Genomic DNA, 15,974 nt, shown 5'->3' with positions numbered 1-15,974 from the left:
TTTAAAATACTGGGAGTTTTGTTTGTCTAATGGTGCCTATTTTAGAGTGGGAAGTTGAACAGCTGTTGCATTACATGCTTTGCTTTTTTATTGAAATTTTGAAATCAAACATGTCTTGATTTTTCTGTTCTATTGAATAGCTATGTTCAGGATGTTTTGAGATGGGGGTGGGGGCAGGGACTCTTTCATAAGCACTTTTTGTTTTATTTTGTGTGTGTGGAGTATACAGATTACACCCTTATTGTAAAAAATAATAAAATGAAAATCACCACCACCATCAAAAAAAAAAAGTCATGTTGTATAAATCCATATGTGTAAAATTCTAGAAAATGCAAATTAATCTATAAGATAGAAAGCAAATCAATGATTGTTTGACAAGGGGTAGTGGTAGGGAAGAACTAGAGAAAAGAATTACAGAGTGGCATAAGGAAAGTTTTAGGGATGAAGGATTTATTTATTATACTGGTCGTGGTGATGATTTCATGAGTATATGCATATGTCCAAATTTAACAAAGTGTACACTTTGAATATGTACAGTTTATTGTATGTTGATTATGCCTCAATAAACCTGTACCAAAACCCCTCAATGCATTAAAAAGAGGTCAGACATAGCTGAAGAAAGAATTAGAAAACTGGATCTGAAGATATTATCTACATGTATTAGATTGAGATAAAAAGAGGAACATATTATAAAGAGACTAAGGCTAGTGTAAAGGTCCAAAAAACAAGAGTTCCGGGAAAATATAAGAATGCAAAAGAGCTGGTATTTCTTAGATCCAGGAAACCCAGTGAATTTCAATGAGCATGTATTAAAAAAAAGTCTCCCCTAGACACATCATAGTGAAATCATAGTGAAACAGCAGAATACAAAAAAGTTGAAAGAGAGAAAGAGAGAGATCTTAAAGTAGCCAGAGAGAAAAAAAAGTCACCTATAAAATGAGCAATTAGGGACTTCCCTTGTGGTCCAGTGGTTAAGACACCACGCTCTCAATGCAGGGGGCCCAGGTTCGATCCCTGGTTGGGGAAGTAAGATCCCATATACCGCAACTAAGCAGGCGTGCTGCAACTACTGAGCCTTTGTGCTCTAGAGCCCGCGCGTCGCAACTAGAGAATCCTGCGCACCGCACCGAGGAGTCCGCACACTGCAACGAAGAGCCAGCACAGTCATAATACATAATAAATTAATTAATTTAAAAAAATGAGCAATTACACTCATAATTCACTTTGTAAGAGCAACTACAGAAGAGAATACATTGTAAGAATTTCTTCATTGTGCTGAGAGAAGATAGCTATCAACCTAGAAGTCCATGTCCAGTGAAGCTTTATTTCAAGAAAAGGTATTATACAAAGAATATTTCTAGGAAACCAAAACAGAGAAAAGAAATAAAAACAGCCCTCCCTGCTCCCAATAACCTGAGAGAATGTATCACACAAAGCCCCTCACTAAAGGAGATCCTAAAGGATGTACTTTAGCAGAATAAAAAATGAAAAGCCTGAGGTGCAAAAAGGACCATTGAATAAACATATTGGTAAATATGAAGTCATATCTCAGCAAATATGGACTATGGAAATAAGGGTTTCAACTATGGGTTTCAATTCCGGCTCCGCCACTCGTGAGTCGTGAGATCTTGGGCAAGTCATACAATGTTTCCGTAGCTGATTCTCATCTGTAAAATGGAGCTAGCTAATGATAACTCATTCCAGGTCTGTGCTGGCTGTGAGAATTGCTAGGCAATGGGCCAGTGTAGTTGACCACGGTGGCAGGCATGTTGAAAGCATCTTTTCAACGTTAAGCTATATGAACTGGCTCACCCGCACCTCAGGACAGACAAACCGCTCAGAAAACAGCATTTCTGATAGGAGTTGTTGGTTCCCAAATAGTAGCACCGTGCCCTTGTTTTAGATGAACTCTAGAACTGAAAATATAACGAAACCACTTCACAGTTTATGTCTCCAGGGTCAGTTGTTTTGAGAGCATTACTAAGAGCCTTTAAGGAAGATGTAATTCCCACATCTTTGATTCATGTAAAACTATCCGCCCCAAACCAAAACTTTCTCTCTCTCTCTCCCCCCGCGCCCCCCCCCCCCCCCCCCACCCCCCCCCCCCCCCCCCCCCCCCCCCCAGTCTGGCCTCCTTCCCAGCTGTTCACATTCCCTCCGGAATTGTCAGAAGCTCCCCTTGCTTCGTAGGAGCCAAAGGAAAGTAAACATCTCGGTCAGGCAGGCACCCCACCCACCATTTTATTTTCTTAAATCACTCCTTTAGCTAATATTTCTGTGACAGACACGCGACGCATCTGGCTCCAACCAAATATTTTCAGTCACTCGGATTCCAAGATAAATATTTGCCAGTTCGATTGCAGTAACATTGGTAGCTTCAAGCGGGTCGCCATCAATCAACTTTCCATCAGGGCCCGCGTAGCCTTAAGGGTGTAGCGGCCCCGCCCTTTCCCGTGAGCCCCCGCGCGGCCCCTGCCCCGCGCTTCCTGTCCTGCGTGCTTGAGGCCGGATCCCTTCTGAGGCCTGTGCCGGCGAAGCGCAGGGAGTAAGGGTGGCCGGTGTGCTGAGTTCCTTCCTTCTCAGAGATCGTTTCTTTTTTAGGAGGTGTTGCTTTTTACCTACACTCCACGACTTGTCGAAGGGTGTTGGTTGTGGCCATTTGGAAGTGTCGAGACACACCAGAGAAGAGTTAGGAAGTCTTTGTGGACGCGTGGTAACAGACGTGATTTGAGGTGGAAGGACCGGGGAAATGCCTCCTAAAGCCTGTTGCTATTACTTAAATTGCTGCTTTAAGAGACTCCTAACACGGGCCCAAGGCATTTGAGCTAAATGAATAAACTGGGCTTTGTGCCTTATCAAGTCATTTGCACTTCAGTGAGAAGCCTTTTCTTATAGAGGGGCATTTTATGCAGGAAGAATAATAAAGGAGGAATGAGGAGACAGGAAAATGGGGGGGAGGGGCGGGTAGGGTGGGTGTGTATTAGAAGCAAACTTCCTGCCTCATTCTGTGGCTGGGCTTCCTAATCTTTTGGGGGTCCTTTTGAGACTCAGTGAAAGGTAAGGACCCTTTGCTGTGTGGTTGCTGTGTTCATCCCAGGGGGTTCCCCCAGAAGTTGGGGAGGGGGGCTTTTCCTTCCATCCCTGTGACAAAGGGTGGCCCTGCCCTGCTCCCGCGCCAGGGCAGCGTCTCCTGCCTGAGCCCGCCCTGCGCAGGAGCCTGCCTGAGAGCACACCCTCGCCCGTCCTTGTGTTGCCAACTTATTAACAACAAATAAACCAATTAAATGGGAACGAAATCTTTTCCCCAGGAAATGATATGTGAACACAGTATTTTGCCTATAATCTGAGGAGATTCGTGGATCCCCAGAACCTATCCACATACTCCCTTGGGGGAGCTGTCCACCCCAGGTCAGGAAACCTTAGATTTTAGGTATAGCATGCTCTGGGCCTGAGGACAGGGACATTCCTTGTCTTGCCCAGGGGCCGGACTAGGGTGCAGAAAGTAAGGCATTCCCCATGGGCACAAAATTTAAGCGGGGGGGGGGGGGCTGGCATCAAAAAGGTCAGAAATAAAGATAAATAATGTTTTAATGCAATATGATAAACATTCAAATGTGCAAACTATGGCTATGGCTTGTCACCTTCTTTTGTAAACAAAATTTTATTGGAACCAGGGTTCCAATAGGATGAGATGGGTGAGGCACGTTTGCACAAGTGCAGGGTCCAATTCTGTCTTTATTTAAAATTTTGATATTGTGCTAAACCCCATCCTCTGGCTGCCATCCAGTTTTCTTTCCACCTCACCATAATGAGATAAGATGCGTAACTTCCTGTTTCCCTCCAGAGAATTTCCTGTAAGTACTTTGAATATTCTCTCATAATGGTTTCTCCAACTCCTGTGTTTTGCTAGTTTCCTCATTATGATGCTGCTCCCCAAACAGCTCTGGAACTCACCCACTTCTGAGGGATTGGGAGCCAGAATTCTTCATCAGTGTCTTATCCTCAAGATCTTCCCTCTCCCAACCCCATCTTGGATGATTTAACTTCTATGGGGATTTTTTTTTTTAACCGCCACAAGGTATATAATCTTCGAAAGTGAATTTCCTCCTTGTTTCTTTTGAAAGATATTTTTAAACATGGAGAGAACAAGTGATGTATAACAACTCTATCAGGTAGGTACTGTTATTATTCCTGTTTTACTGATGAAGAAACTGGGGCACAAAAAGTTTCAGTAACTTGCCCAATGTCTCCCAGCTAAGTAACAGAACCAGGACTCAAATCCAGGCATCCTGACTCCAGGGTCTGTGCTTTTAAACAGCACAGTGTCGTGGCCTCTCTTGTAGACCATTTCACCTCAGGTTGAACAGTTCCTGTAATGGGAAGCTTCTTGGGGATCCCCAGTCTGTTGGTGGGCAGCTTCATTAGTTAGAATGTCTTCTTCTTTTTTAAAAAATATTTATTTATTTGGTTGTTCCAGGTCTTAGTTGCAGCAGGCAGGCTCCTTAGTTGCAGCATGCATGTGGGATCTAGTTCCCTGGCCAGGGATCGAACTGGGCCCCCTGCATTGGGAACGCAGAGTCTTAACCGCTGTGCCATCAGGGAAGTCCCCTAGAATGTCTTCTTTATATTTGTTGGTATAAGCTATAGGCAGTTGTCCAAAATGCTTTTCTATTGTCTAAATAAGAAGAAAGGTAAAAAGGAGAGTGAGGACCACAAAGAATAAAATCCCTCAGTCTACCCTACTTCCACCAAACATTCCTGACCCACTTCCAGTTCTGTGGGCTTCCTAAAAAGACAAAGTTCCCTCTCTCAGTTTTGTGTCTTTTCTTTTTCACATATTTATTGGAGTATAAATGCTTTACAATGTAGTGTTAATTTCTGCTGTACAACAAAGTGAATTAGTTATATGTATACATATATCCTCATATCTCCTCCCTCTTGCCTCCCTCCCACCCTCCCTATCCCACCCCTCTAGGTAGTCACAAAGCACCTAGCTGATCTCCCTGTGCTATGCTGCTGCTTCCCATTAGACATCCATTTTACATTTGGTAGTGTATATGTGTCAATGCTACTCTCTCACTTCATCCCAGCTTCCTCCCACCCCACCTGTGCCCTCAAGTCCATTCTCTATGTCTGTGTCTTTATTCCTGCCCTGCCACTAGATTCATCAGTACTGCTTTTTAAAATTCCATATATATGCATTAGCATATGGTATTTGTTTTTCTCTTTCTGACTTACTTCACTCTATATGACAGATTCTAGGTCCATCCACCTCACTACAAATAACTCAATTTCGTTCCTTTTTACGGCTGAGTAATATTCCATTATATATATATATGTGCCACATCTTCTTTATCCATTCATCTGTTGATGGACATTTAGGTTGCTTCCATGTCCTGGCTATAGTAAATAGTGTTGCAGTGAACATTGCGGCACATGTTATCTTTTTGAGTTATGGTTTTCTCAGGGTATATGCCCAGTAGTGGGACTGCTGGGTCACATGGTAGTTCTATTTTTAGTTTTTTAAGGAACCTCCATACTGTTCTCCATAGTGGCTGTATCAATTTACATTCCCACCAACAGTGCAGGAGGGTTCCCTTTTCTCCACACCCTCTCCAGAATTTATTGTTTGTAGATTTTTTGATGATGGCCATTCTGACTGGTGTGAGGTGATACCTCATTGTGGTTTTTTTTTTTTTGCGGTACGCGGGCCTCTCACTGTTGGGGCCTCTCCCGTTGCGGAGCACAGGCTCCGGATACGCAGGCTCAGTGGCCATGGCTCACGGGCCCAGCTGCTGTGCGGCATGTGGGATCTTCCCGGACTGGGGCACGAACCCGTGTCCCCTGCATCGGCAGGCAGACTCTCAACCACTGCGCCACCAGGGAAGCCCCTCATTGTGGTTTTGATTTGCATTTCTCTAATGATTAGTGATCTTCAGCATCTTTCCATGTATTTGTTGGCCATCTGTATGTCTTCTTTGGAGAAATGTCTATTTAAGTCTTCTGCCCATTTTTGGATTGGGTTGGTTGTTTTTGTGATATCGAGCTGCATGTATATTTTGGAGATTAATCCTTTGTCAGTTGCTTCGTTTGCAAATATTTTCAGTTTTGTGTCTTTTGAAAGTAACTCCCCACCCTATGTGTTTATACATTGTTCCAGGAAAGATTTAAGGTGACTCACATGGATTATAAAATACAATTAAGTAGGGCTTCCCTGGTTGCGCAGTGGTTGAGAGTCCGCCTGCCGATGCAGGGGACGTGGGTTCGTGCCCCAGTCCGGGAGGATCCCACATGCCGCGGAGCAGCTGGGCCCGTGAGCCATGGCCACTGAGCCTGCGCGTTGCGCGTCCGGAGCCTGTGCTCCGCAACGGGAGAGGCTACAACAGTGAGAGGCCTGTGTACCGCAAAAAAAAACCAAAACCAAAATCAAAAAAAAAATTAAGTAGCATAAATTAAAAGTGTATGACATGATCCAGCAATTTCACTTTTAGGTATTCGTGCTTCAGAAATAATTACAGGAGCTTACAAGGATAAATATTCAAGGGTTTTTGTTATATCATTTTTGTAATTGTGCAAAAAGTTGTAGGCAATTTAAATGTACATCAGTGAGGAAATGACTAAATAAAAAATAATGAAGTGTCTTTACTTTGAAATACTTTGTAACTTAAAAGGTAGTTCTTCATGTACTAACAAGGAAAGATGTTAGTAAGTGTGGAATTTAAAAAGTAATTTTTAAAACTATATTTGTAAAAAGAATATTTTTATATGGTGTGCATTGAAAAAGGTTTGGAAGCATATACTCCAAATTATTAACCATGGTTACCCCCAGCGGTAGAAGCAGTGATAGGAAAGGGTGAGAGAACTTTCAGTCAATCAAGATCACCCCATTATATTTTAGGCTCAAAAGGCAAGGGTCTTTTGAGCACCATGGCTCAGGTCCAACACACCCTGAGTGTTCAACTAATGTTTGATGAATTGACTAAGAAGCTGCATCTTATCTTCAGTATATATTGGTAGTTTAAAGTTTATTGCTGACACAGTAAATAATCATCTGAAAAAAAAATTCCAAATCAGCCTCTGCCAAAAAAGTATCAAAATTGCTTCTCTGCTATTCAGACTACTTTTAACTATTTTATGTATAGTGTTAAACTCCATGTTTGCTCTGGAGAAAATCATTATTGACATTTTAAAAATTGGTGCTTGATGTTATCACCTTCACTGTTATCCCAGTGGAGGTACAGCAGTTTAAAAAAATAAACACCTTTTTCTCATTTCAGAAGTTCATTATGTGGAAAATAAGAAAAAAGTGTAAAGAAAAAAACACAAAACCTGTAATCCCAAACCCTAAAGGTAACTGCTATGAACCTTTAAATGTAACTTTCCCATCTGTTTTGTATGTTCAGCACTTTTTAAAATAGAATTTTTACTGTGATAAAAATATATATAACATAAAATATACCATTTTAACCATTTTTAAGTGTACAATTCAGCAGTATTAAGTACATTCACATTATTGTACATCCATCATGACTTTCCAACACCAGAACTTTTTCATCATCCCAAACCGAAACTCTGTATCTATTAAACAATAACTCCCCATTCTTCTTTCCCCCAGATCCTGACAACCATTAGTCTACCTTCTGTCTCTGTGAATATAACTAGTTACCTCATATAAGTGAAATCATGCAATATTTGTCCTTTTGTTTCTGACTTATTTCACTTAGCACTATGTTTTTAAGATTCATCCATGTTGTAGCATATATCAGAATTTCATTATTTTAAGGCTGAACAAAAACCCATTGTATATATGTACATTTTGTTTATTCATTCAGACATCAAGGGACATTTGGGTTATTTCCACCTTTTGGCTATGGTGAATAATGTTACTATGAACATTGGTGTAAAAATATCTGTTTGAATTCCTGATTTCAATTATTTTGGGTATATACCCAGAAATGGCATTGCTGGATCATATGCTAATTCTATGATTAATTTCTTATGGACCACTACACTGTTTTTCACAGCAGCTGCACCATTTTACATTCCCACTAGCACAAGTTTCCAAATTTCTTCATATCCTTGCCAGCACTTGTTATTTACCTTAAAAAAAAAAAAAAAATCTCCATCCTAATGGGTGTGAAGTGAAATCTCACTGTGGCTTTGATTTGCATTACCCTAGTGATATTGAACACCTTTTTGTGTGTCTGTTGGTCATTAGTATATGTTCTTTGGAGAAATGTCTATTCCCATCCTTTGTCCACTTTTTAATTGGGTTATATTTGTAGTTGCATTGTAGGAGTTTTTGTATGCTCTTAATATCAATCCCTTATCAGATATGATTTGCAAATGTTTTCTCCCATTCGGTAATGTGCCTTTTCTTTCTATTGATAGTGTGCTTTGCACAAAAGTTTTTAATTTTAAAGAAGTCCAGTTTATCTATTTTTTCTTTTGTTGTCTATGCTTTTGGTGTCATGTCCAAGAAAATCCAATGTCATGAAACTTTTCCGTATGTTTTCTTCTGTGAGTTTTATAGTTTTTCAGGTCTCACCATTAGGTTTTTGATCCGTTTTGAGTTAATTTTTGTGTATGGTGTAACGTAGGAGTCCAATTTCAATCTTTTGCATGTGGATATCCAGTTTTATGGGCACCATTTGTTGAAAAGACTTTCCTTTCCCTATGAGTAGTGCTTTTCTGATGCCAGACTTATTCTGGCTGGAGGCCAGACTGCTTCTCTGAGGTTTCCTCACCCTCACAGGTATGTGGTCAAGGGATTGTAAAGTTATTTAACTGTGAACAAAATGAAGACATGATGAACTCAAATCTAGTACTGAATCATGGTGGTTCAGCAGAGCCTAGTGAAAGCAATTGTTCAAATATTGACTATAGAGAGTCTTGCTGGAACCTCAGTTAAGCCAGTTTCATTTGTTGTGAAATGGGGATGATGAGAAGAAGAATCCAAACAATGGCATAAATGCTGGAATATTATTATGGCTAATAGTCATTATTGTGGTTAATGTTTATGAGGAGAGTACTAAGTACTGCTATGTGTTAAATGTTTTATATGTATTATCTCACTTAATACTCAAAACAGTCTTATGAAGTAGGTGCTATCATTTTCACCACTTTAACCATCCCTGAGCTTCTTTTGTTGTCTATAAAATGAAGAAAATTATATCTACCTTGCAGAACTGTTGTATTAAATGAGAATAGTAAATGTAAGGGGCCTAGCAAAGACTATGTACATAGTAGATGCTTAACGGATGGTAGCTCCTTTCCTTCAGTCCAGGAAGTGACTCCAATAAACACAAACTACATAATATGAGGATTCTGCTTGGTTTCTAACAATCTTGAATTTCCTGATACTGCCCCTTCAAGGTGAATAGTAATGATTATACTGTCAGATAGGAAAGTCTGATACCATTTACTTATGAGACAGGGATATCTTGTAATCACCTACCTGTAAGGCCAAAGCAGAGACTATTTATTATCAGACACTAGGACAACTTCTGCAGTCACTCGTCTGGGAAGTGAACGAGCACCAGCAGTCTTGGAAACAGCTGGCTATGTGTTTTGGTCCAGTGTGTTAGTGATCTTTTAACACTTCATCATTTTGGGTGATAAAGTGCCATTTCCTTAAACCCTTTTTCATTTTATTACCTTTACTCATTTCCTTTATTTATTTTTTAAAATAATGATTACAGTGAAGAGACTGCCTGAGACCAAACTAGAAGAGGCAGGCAGGGCTTATATAAGCCAATATATTAGTATAGTCCTTAGTGGGTGTACTTACTCTGGGTCAGATTTTCTGGATATTATTTGGACATTCATTGGATTTCTCTTTAGCTGTAGCTAATAAATTAACTGACAGTGGGGTCAATTCCTGCTCCTCAGTGGCAGCTGGCCACTTGGAGCCTCTTTACAATCCCTTCACTTATTGCTAATTGATTTCCTAATTCCCCACAGCAGCTGTTATAAGTAAACCTCTTCCACTCTCCTCCATCCCCTTAATCTTCTCCCTGCTCTCCATACACTGAGCGGCAGGTGATTGTGCCTCTGTGATCACACTTTCCCACTGCCTTTGGGTCCTCTGTCATCTTCTCCTCATCTCCCTGGGGCTCTTATCCCCAAGTCCCCCCCTTATCTTTCAGGACCTGGCTCCTTCATTTACTCCCTCTCTCCTAGCTTCAGTCTCTCCTCTTCTTTTTCCTTCACTCATGAACAAGCTCAAATATTCCTCAACCTATAGAAGCCTAACCATATTTCCCTTGAAGTTAATTTATTTCTCCTTTCATTACTGGCAAGTTCTTAACTTTTTCCCTCATTATAAAAGTAACACAGTAGTAGAAAAATTGGGAAGTAAAATAATGGAACATATTTTGAACACTCATAATCACAGTTCTGGAAGTAATCACCAGTGTTAACATTTGGGTTTCTATCCTTCCAATATTATTTCTATGCACTTATAATATTAATTTATTTCAACATCGAGAGCATTCTGGATATTCTATTTTGTAAGTTGACACTTTTCTTCTGTCAGTAAATATTCTTCTACATGATTTTTAATTATTGCATTAAAATTTCCATTGTATGGATGCATTGTAATTTAGCCATTTTAAACCACAATCATAGGGTTATTTCCAACTGTTTGCTATAATTAACATTATAGTACAACCTTTGCAAATAAATCTTTTCACATATTCCCGATTATTTCTTTAGTATAAATTTCTGAAGGGAAGTTCCTGAGTGCATATTTTATTGCAAAATATAAACATTTTTGAAAGAGTAGCCTACTATCATCCCTTCAACTTTTAACTCCCATTCACTAAATTCCAAGCAGTCCTGGCCCTTCCACCATCACTGAAGCTGCTCTGTCAGAGGTTAAGGTCAACATCGATTACTAATCACAAGTCTTCCCAGGCTTTATCTGGCCTAATCTCTTTGCAGCAACTGCTACTTTCTGTGCTTTTCTTTTAAACATGTTTTTTCCTACTATTTTATCTGAGTCCTTTGACTTCTCTGGTAACACATTTTCAGACTCTTTCCTGGTTCCTTTTCTTCTGCCTGATCTTTTACTTATTCTCTCCTCTTGCTCTAGATTTTCAACTGTTGAGTTCATGCCACTGCCACATAGATCTCACCATAAATTTGACCTGATTTGGGGTCTGCTGGCCTCTCCATCCTCGCATCTCACCACTCTTCCCTGACAGCTTCCTCTCCCCATCCATATATGCCCCAGTCGTTCTGAACTAATTGCATTTACTATGCCTTTGATCCTGCTGTGCTTAGAAATTCCTTCTCCCCTTCTTCACTTGATGAAGTTCTACTTATCCTTCAAAATTCACCTCTTTTAGGAAGCTCCTTGACAACCCCCCACTTCCACTCTTTTATGCCTCTTTGCCCCTTGGCCTGGCTGACTAGGGTGACCCTTCTCTATACTCTCATGTTTGTGTTTCCTTCCTTGTACTGTGTTATAACTGCCTGTCTCCTCCTTTAAGCTGTGAGCTCCTGGAGGGCAGGAATTGTGACTTTGAGAATTGTATCCCCAGAGCATAGCGTGCTACTTGTTGTCGAGTAGAGACTTGTAGGAAACATCTTCCATCCCTTAATCAAATCATACTCTGATCTTCCTCTGGGGACCTCTCCACTGCCTTACTCTTGAGCCATAGGTTTGGGTGGGACTGACCTATTCCCTATTGAAGGGGTAGGTTCTTATTGGCCATATTATCCAATTATAGCAAATGACAAGAAAAGTGTTTTTTTTTGAGAAGAAAAGCTTTCTTTTAGTTCTGTAACAGCTGCTAGAAGATGTGTTTCTCTTCCCCTACATGTTGTATCATAAAGATTTAAGGTAGAATTGTTTACCCATTTTGCTAGCATGAAGGGGTGCCTGGAGCTGCCTGCAGGCTGTGTGGAAGATGAAGCTGGCATCCTGGAAGACAGAGCAGAGACACAGAGTGAGTCAGCATATGTATGTATTATTATTATTATTATTTAATTTAACAATCATGTGTGTTATGTTTCTTACGTGCCAGGTGCTGTTCTACGTGCTTTATAAATATTAACTCATTTAATCAGCATGTCAATCTTACGAAATAGGTATATTATTATCCTTATTTAACGGTAGAGAAAAACAATATACAGAAAGACTAGATAATTTGCCTAAGTTAACACAACTCATAAGTAGGGATTTGAAGCTGGGCTTAGTCACCAATCTTATGCTGTCCCTCATTGGACACAAGCACCAAAGAAGGGCTTAAAGAGCAGGGCTTTCTCTGAAGTCAAACATCTATTCAGTGTGATATCCTTTCTTCATTGTGTTTGAAATCTACATGACTGTAGGTCCTGCAGTTGGATGCAGAGTGAGGGAGTCACTCAGGCGGGCTTATGCTTTCTTGCCCATGGCTAATTAACACACAGCCTGTGATTTCTGAGCAAGCTTTTTACATCAGAAAATGGTCCCTGCTCAGAAAAAGCTAAGCAAGAGTCTGTCTCTTCATGTAGCTTATTGGATCATGGAATATGAGAGTTGGAAGGAGCCCTTAAAGGTAATCCCCTCTGATCCTCTAAGTTACTGATGGGAAAACTGAGGTCCATTGAGGAACTATGGCTTGCTCAGGATCAAAGAGAAAATTAGAGATCCACCAGGACTGGTGCCTTTCCCAGGTGTGTTATGTGTGCTGTACTCATGGTTTGTAGCCCTTTCCATCTGAGGAGACTTTATAGAACTCAAAATGTAACAGGTCAGACTGAGAGAGTGTAGTGACAAGGTTTGGGTCCTGCACTGTTGGAACTAGAAAGCAAAGGGCAAAGGCCAGCTCAGATACAGCCATAAGCAGGACAGAGGCTCCATTGCCTGCCCTTCCTACCTAGGATCATTCTGAGTGGCATCTACCAGGAAACCCAGATATCTTGGGCATGTCAGGGTCACTTTTTTTTTTTTTTTTTTTTTTTTGCGGTACGCGGGCCTCTCACTGTTGTGGCCTCTCCCATTGCGGAGCACAGGCTCCGGACGCGCAGGCCCAGCGACCATGGCTCACGGGCCCAGCCGCTCTGCGGCATGCGGGATCCTCCCAGACCAGGGCACGAACCCGCGTCCCCTGCATCAGCAGGCAGACTCTTAACCACTGTGCCACCAGGGAAGCCCCAGGGTCACTTTTGAGTCTTCACCTTCCTTGACCTCTCAGAACTGTTTGACACCATTATTCATTCCCTTTTCCAAACTGTTTTTCCTCTAAGGCACCATGACCTCTTGATTTTCTTCCTACTCTTCTAGCTGTTCCATCTCTGATACCTTCATGAGTTCTTTCTCCACCTGATTTTAAGGCTGGTGTCCACCCCAGACCCTCTCTTTTTCTCCCTTGCCATACTCTTCCTGGGGATAGATAGCCATCATCTGTCCCCATAGTTTTAATGATTTACATGCTGGTGTTTCTCAACATCATTTCTCCTACCTGTCCGTCTTTCTGTAAATGTCAGACCCGTATATTCAGGTCACCAGCTGGGCAGCTCCACTTGGATAGGAGATAAGATAGGGGCTAAAGAATAAGAGAAAGGATCCAAGAGTGGGAAAAGAAGCCTGGTGGCATCAAAGGAAAGATAGGAACTGATTTATGAAGGATCATATCTAGTACCTCACATATGTTATCTTATTTAATCTTCTCAACAGTACTATTCCCTATTTTACAGATGAGAAAATTGAGGATTAGGGTGTAAAGAACCTTTCCCAAAGGTCACACAGTGAGTGAGGAGCAGAGCTGAGGTTCAAACCCAGTTTTGTGTGACTTCAAAGTTGAAGCTTTTACAGACTGTGCATATCTGTGATCAAGTAGGTATCGTATAGTCAACACCTGCCATTTCCCTAGACCCTTCAGGAGTACCTGGAAAAAGTCTGTGTCCAACAGCTTCTGAACAGAGACACCTAAAGGCCGTCAGCCTCCGGGGAGATATGAGTGACAGACCTAGTGTCCAGATATTCAGACATGGTAAGCCTTTTTACTTGCAAAGGCCCTGAAAGGGGTGCTAAGGCTCTACAGTTCCTGCTAGAGGGAGTTAGTCTCCCAGGCTTCCCAGAGGAGGCCAACAAAGGCTTTGAGAAGTCTCACCCAGCCCAGCCCTCCCCAGATCTCCCTCAGGCAGCTATGACTCTCCTTGGACTCCTCCTGGCCTCTCCCCAGTCCAGATTAGCCCTGATTACTTTGTCATTTCGGGACCTGCCAGCCAGAGCACATCTATGGGGCAGAGTTATCTCTGGAGGCTCAGGAGTCTGGGGCCCCAGCCCTTTGGTATCTGAGTTTTAGGTGCTTCTTGGCAGTTGTGAGCACCTTGAGATTGGGGAGCACAGGCTCTGGACGCGCAGGCTCAGCGGCCATGGCTCACGGGCCCAGTCGCTCCACGGCATGTAGGATCTTCCTGGACCGGGGCATGAACCCGTGTCCCCTGCATCAGCAGGCAGTTGGTCCCCATTTTTACTCTTTGTTTACTTTCAACTCTTTCAGAACCTTGAGCAAGAAAGAGGGGTGCTATTCATAGAGAACTTCTTGGAGCCCCAATATAATCTTTGCAGATACACATACAGACACATATTATACACATGATCTTGGGGTTGTTTTAATGTACTCTTTGCATCATAGTTGCTTACTTACTTTTATAAAAAAATACAAATTAATATTTTCCCAGATACTTTATTTCTCTATGGCTTTTGTTTATGGTACGAAAGTTGTAAACATTTATATGGTTAAAATAATCTTTCATCTTTTTTAGAGTCTCCAGGTTTTCAGTCTTTGTTAGGAAGGTCTCCCCTATCTTCAGTTTATAATATAGTCTCCAAAGTTTTCTTGCAGTATTTTTTTCACTGTTTTATTTTTTTATCTGTCTGGAATTCTATTTTTTTTGTATAATGTATAAGATTAGAATCCCTTTTTACTTCCTCCCACATGAATAATCAATTGTGCCAGCATCATTTATTAAATAGTCTGTTCTCTTCCTACCAAATTGAACTTCCACGTGTATCATGTGCTAACTTTTTTTTTTCCCCCTCTGCATGGCTTGTGGGATCTTAGTTCCCTGACCAGGGATTGATCCCTGGCCCTCAGCAGTGAAAATGAGGAGTCCTAACCACTGGACTACCAGGAGATTCCCATGTTTACTTTTCATAAATACTGCTATTGATTGTGGATTTTCTTTTTTTTTTTTTTTTTTACTGACCTGTTTTTCTGTTTCTGTTTGACTCTATGATATGTTCTGGTGAGGCAAAACCCTTTAACTTTTCTTCTTTTCACAATTTTCTTAGCTATTTTCAGTCATTTATTCTTCACATGAATTTGAAGATAATTTTATAAAATCCCATTAAATACATTGTTTATATTCTAATTGGAACTAATTCAATGTATATATTAATAATTTGAGGAAACTGAAATTTTTACTTAGTTCTTCTACTCCAAAAGCATAGTATAATTTTCCATTATCCAGATGTCATTTTATATATTCCAATACATTTACTTCATTTAAGTCCTGTCTCCTTCTTATTATGTAGATCTCTAAGTGTGTTATAACTTTGGTTGCTTAAATGTAATACTTTCCTTATTTCCTTTGCTACTATTTTCCAATAGAATAAAGTTATGATTTTTTTTTTTTTTTTTTTTTTCTGTCCGCGAGCCTCTCACTGTTGTGGCCTCTCCCATTGCGGAGCACAGGCTCTGGACGCACAGGCTCAGCGGCCATGGCTCACGGGCCCAGCTGCTCCGCGGCATGTGGGATCTTCCTGGACCGGGGCACGAACCCGTGTCCCCTGCATTGGCAGGCAGACTCTCAACCACTGCGCCACCAGGGAAGCCCAAGTTATGAGTTTTTTAATGTTTATTTTATATCCAGCCGCCTACCAAAGAATGTAAGGTCACTTAGTGAGACTGGGGAAGAGGAGGGAGTTGAATGTGTTGGGGTCTATGGGGTATAGGGCTAGCTTGGCCTAGAGCCTG

The 15,974-nt window shown here is 41.2% G+C and overlaps 1 long non-coding RNA gene across 1 annotated transcript in view; it reads left to right on the top strand.

The window, feature by feature from the left end:
• The first annotated feature begins 3,027 nt into the window (after positions 1-3,027).
• LOC112398833 (uncharacterized) overlaps positions 3,028-15,974 on the top strand; it is a 33,803-nt gene continuing 20,856 nt past the window's right edge. Inside the window, exons 1-5 of the long non-coding RNA XR_003003073.1 lie at positions 3,028-3,854; positions 3,942-4,172; positions 7,278-7,350; positions 11,875-11,968; positions 13,863-13,982. This is a non-coding gene — a long non-coding RNA (uncharacterized LOC112398833). The remainder of the gene's footprint in view (positions 3,855-3,941; positions 4,173-7,277; positions 7,351-11,874; positions 11,969-13,862; positions 13,983-15,974) is intronic.

This window comes from Neophocaena asiaeorientalis, unplaced genomic scaffold, assembly GCF_003031525.2.
Source record: "Neophocaena asiaeorientalis asiaeorientalis breed wild unplaced genomic scaffold, Neophocaena_asiaeorientalis_V1.1 scaffold317, whole genome shotgun sequence".
Lineage (NCBI taxonomy): Eukaryota > Metazoa > Chordata > Mammalia > Artiodactyla > Phocoenidae > Neophocaena > Neophocaena asiaeorientalis.
This window is presented reverse-complemented; position numbering and strand designations above follow the sequence as displayed.